Raw genomic sequence first — 5,011 nt, 5'->3', positions numbered from 1 at the left:
TATAAAAATATATTTATAAAATGCCTTAAGGTTATATTTACACATACTAGAAATAAAGGGGAAATGGTTCTTTGTTCACTTTAGGCTTTAGAAAAGACTCAGTACTGTAGGTTTGACATGTGTTTTTTTGTTTTGTTTCGTTGTGTTTTTGTTTTCACTTTTTTAAATTTTTTGGCCATGCCACGCAGCATGCGGGATCCTAGTTCCCCGATCAGGGATGGAACCTGTGGCCCCTGCAATGGAAGTGCAGAGTCCTAACCACTGGACCACCAGGGAAGTCCCTGCATGTGTTTGTTTTTGATGTACATATTTACAATTTTAGTTTGTTTCATTGTTGTTTTACTGGCCGCAACTACAGATAAATAAGGATACTGGGTGTGGACTGGATACTATACAATAGCACGCTTGATGTGAGTAGGATGTTGGAAGCAATGATGATAAGATTGCAAGGTCAACCTTGAGCCAAACTGACTGGCTCTGATTTCTTGCAATTCCAGCTGTGTGTTTTGGGCGAGTTGGGTTCCCTGTTGATCAGTTTCATCTTTAGTAAAATGAAATGAAATTTTATATCTCATAAGGTTACTGAAAGGCTTCAATAGACAATGCAAATGTTTAAAATAGAGCCTGGCTCTCAGTAAATAATTGCTAACTCTTGTTATTAACTATTAAAATTAGATTTTAACTCATTTTCTTTTCATAGGTAATTTTTTTTGAACAAATGATTTCTACAAAACCCACAACACATAGTCCTTTTCTTTCTTGTTTAACTTCTGACCTCCAGAAAGTAAATTTTATCTCCTTCCCAGGTAAAAAAGTGAAAACTTCATATTGCAAATATAAAATCTCATAATTGGGTTTTCCTAATGTAATAATCAATGAATATGAAATCTGAATTTATATTAGGAGGTTAATGTCTTAATATTTATGGACTTTCCATGTCAGATAGTCAATAAAAAAAGGAAACGGATGCTAAGAAAAGTGATTATTATAGTTAAAAGAATGATATTAATGATTAAGGACCTGTGGGCATGGTAGAAAAGAATAGCCAATTAGAATAGACATTTCCTCATCATAAAGAAATTACCACCCTGGTTAGTTAAATAGTTTTGATTTACAGAAGAAAGAAATAATTAAAATTATGCCAATACACGCAGAGAGTGATTTTGTGTATGATGATCAGAGAAGTTTTCACTGAAATATAATTGTGATCTGCTAGAGGCACTCTTGTATTTTATTTGTAATCTATAGGAGAAAATTAGACCCAGAGATCTTAGTGTTTTTCTAACAAAGTATCTCATATAATTTATTTCTTGGTATACGAGGCTGGTCAGTTCATTTTCAATTTTGATGAAAATACTCCACTTTCTGTAACAAATGTATTCTATAGACTAAATTAAAAATACAGTGTTTCGCATGCCTCCTGAATGTTGAATGTTCTGTTTTGGGAGGTGAAACAAGAGCTATTTAGTGCCCAAGCAGAACAAACACCAAACTAACTTGCAATTCCCACTGAGTATCTCCTGAAGATATTGCTGCTTTTGTAGTATTATAACTAAGACTTAGCAAGAGACAGAGCCTTCACAAATGTAAATAGAAACTTTTCCCCCTTCTGACATGTCTCTTGCCCTGCACTTAGTTTGCTTTGAGTCTATGATCACCGAATATAAATATTCCAACCTTATCATTATAACTTTGAAATGTTATTGACCAATAATATTCTTCCACAGTTTATGAAATATTTTTGTGACCTATAGTTTATTTCAATTTTAACAACACTGGATCAAAATTTTACAGCTATGTTTTCTATCTCCAAAATGTGAATGTTAAACTGTTGTAAAACCTTAAATGTTAAGCAACCATTCAAGAACATAACCAGCTATCCTAGACAATCTCTGCCCTTTACCTAGACAAATCCAAAATATGGAGTAAATGCCTCTTTGAGATTTATTATCCAACTACAAAGGAAGCAAACATTTTTCAGATGGCAGATCTCCTCCTTTGGGAGTCTCCTTGAATGAGTTGTTCATTGGGTCATATTCATGACTATACCCTATGAACAAACAGAAAACAAAACCACTAGGCTTTTCATAAAAGTGTTATAATGCTATTCTAGGAATTTCTTTTCCAAGGAATTCAGGTCCCTGGGTTGCTGAACCATCGTTTCATCCATTACTCTATTTACTGCCCACAGATTCTTGAGTCCTCTCTACCTTGATAATTCATTACCTCTCTACTGTAATGAATTTGAAAGGAGAGGGGATTCCTCATTTCAAAACCTCAGTGTTTCAGTTTGGAACTTAAAGTCTTTTTGTTACCCTGTTGACTCTCACATTCTCTTTTTATCATTCCTCCTCATTAGTTTCTTCCTCTTGCTTATATTATTAACATATACAGAGTTTAAACATTTTAGGAGAGAGAAAGAATACCATTTTGTTCTATTATGTACGTAGTATATACATTTTATGGTAAAGTACCCAAACAATACACAAATAGGCAAAGTCTAACATGAATTTTTTTCTTTGTTTCTTTTCCTCCAAATTGAAGTTGTCCCCTCTGAGGTAACCATCGCTAAAAGTTTGATATGTAAACTTTCATGTGTGTTATATCCACATATACTCACATTCAAACATGCTCATTTCATTCATATGGTTGTATGATTTGCTTTCTTAAAAAGATGTTTTGGGGATCTTTCCAATTCTGTATACATAATTCTACTTCATTCATTTTAATAGCTATATAGTATTACAAAGTATGGATGTTCATTTATTTTGTAGTATCTAAGATAAAAGGTATAAGGATTACTTCTGATAAAATCTTTGTCCAGTTTAAGAAATGACATGTTACCAATATCATGGAAGCTCTCTATGTAACCCTCCATGACCCTATCCCAAACCCTCCCTGTCCCTCCCCTCCTCCAGTAACTCCAAACTTGAATTTGGAATTTACTATTCCTTCACATTTCTTTGTACTCGCTACTTTTTATTACATTATTTATGTATGCTTAAACACTATATCATATTTTTCTGCATGTTTCTAAACTTTATATAAATAGTATCAAAATAAATTTGATATTTTCCCTCAGCAAAATGTTTATGATATTCATCGGCGTTGAGATAGAAATTTCTAGTTCATTAGTTGTTAATTTTTATTGATGTAAGATAATTTATTATATAACTATAACACAGTATATTTATTCACTCTCCAGGTAATGGACATTTATGTGTTTTCAATTTTTCAGAACTAAAAATAACATGTTGAGAACTTCTGGTTTCTGGTCCAGCATGTAAGAAGCTTGGAAGTCGTCACTCCCATCCTCACAGAGGCTGAACATATAGAAAGTCAGTAACTCTTCTTAGATTTATCAGAGAATTGAAGTCACGAGACAAACTGCTGACACTAAAACTGAAGAGACAGACAGGTGGATACGGAGTATCACAGGTACTAGAGCAAAAGCCCAGGAACAGAAACATCCTCAGAAATAAGTACCAGGGTAGAAAAACCTAACTTGCAATTAACAAATTGCTAGAGGTCAGGAGAGGCAAATCGAGGGGGCCCAGCCTCAGGGGGGCCTGATACTTTTGTGAGTCTTACCTCCAGAAGCCCTACCACGTTCTCACAGTAAAATCAGAAAAAAAATTCCCTTTGTTTATGGCAGGGAGAGGGGGAAAGTATCCATACTGAAATATGTCCAGGGCCTTCTGTTCTTTGTTCTTAACAAAGCCTATCATCAAGGGAAATTATTTTACCAGAGCCTAACCAACTGGTGTCTTACCAGAGACTAATGGACCTGAGACAAGGGAAACATCTAACTCGAGACCCCTCTGGCCTTTCTGTCTCACCTAAGGGGGAAACAACTGAAATGCTGGTAAAGGTCACAGACCAGGGGTACAGCTCATTAAGAGACTGAGACCTAATTCTAAGACGGTGCTATCCTCTCCCCACATCTTACATTACGTCAACAGGACTCCTGTGTAATAACAGGAAAATACAGCAGAAAGAACCACATGAATTAGACTTATTTTAAAAGTCTCTAGGAAAAACCAAAGACAGCAGCAGAGACGAAAACAAGGACACCTGAGGAAATTTTAGCCTCTGACACTCACAGTTACAGCAAACCATAAACACAGACTAACTCCTGGCCAAATGAATGTAAGACCTTACACTAAAAACTATTTCACTCATCCTTTAACTAAGCACATCATATCTGGCTTTCAGCAAAAAGAGGCAAAAAGCACAGTCTGAAGAGGTAGAGCAAGGATCAGAACCAGACTCAGATAGTGTAGAGATGTTGGAATTATCAGACCAGAAATTTAAAACTGTCATTAACGTTATGAGGACTCTAGTAGAGGAGTGGACAAAATGCAAGAATATATGGGTGATGGAAGCAGAGAAATGAAGACTCTAAGAAAGAATCAGAAGGAAATGCTAGAAATTAAAGCAACCACACTGTAACAGAAATGAAGAATGCCTTCGATGGACTCATTAATAGACTTAATATGGCCAAGAAAAAGTTCTCTGTGTTTGAAGAAATGTCAATAGAAACTTCCAAAACTGAAAGGCAGAGGAAAAAATAAAAAAACAGAACAGAATATTCAAGAATATGGAACAATTACAAAAGTTGGAAGTTACACACAGTGGAACTATCGGGAGAAGAAAGAGTAAAAGGAAGATAAATATTTAAAGCAGTAATGTCTGAACATGTTCAAAACTTAATGATATACACTAAATCACAGATCCAGGAAGCTCAAAGAACAACAAGCAGGATAAATACCAAAAACTACATGTAGGCATGAATGTCATATTCAAACTGCAGAAAATCAAAGACAAAGAAAAATCTTGAAAGAAACTGTGAAGGGGAGACACCTTACATACAGAGGAGCAGGGAAAAGAATTACATCATACTTCTCTTCAGAAACCATGCTAGCAAGAAGAGTGTGGAGTAAGATATTTAAAAGTGTTGAAAGAAAAAAAAAAAACACCAACCTAGAATTTATCTTTCGAAAGCGAAGAA

General features: G+C 34.9%; 1 non-coding gene across 1 annotated transcript; it reads right to left on the bottom strand.

Moving 5' to 3' along the window:
• Nucleotides 1-203: 203 nt before the first annotated feature.
• Nucleotides 204-276, bottom strand: TRNAG-UCC. Its single transcript has one exon. It is a non-coding gene; the product is annotated as a tRNA-Gly (tRNA).
• Between the last annotated feature and the right edge of the window lie 4,735 nt (nucleotides 277-5,011).

The sequence above is a fragment of the Monodon monoceros genome, unplaced genomic scaffold (genome assembly GCF_005190385.1).
Source record: "Monodon monoceros isolate NGI ecotype Baffin Bay Population unplaced genomic scaffold, NGI_Narwhal_1 Super_Scaffold_1, whole genome shotgun sequence".
NCBI lineage: Eukaryota > Metazoa > Chordata > Mammalia > Artiodactyla > Monodontidae > Monodon > Monodon monoceros.
This window is presented reverse-complemented; position numbering and strand designations above follow the sequence as displayed.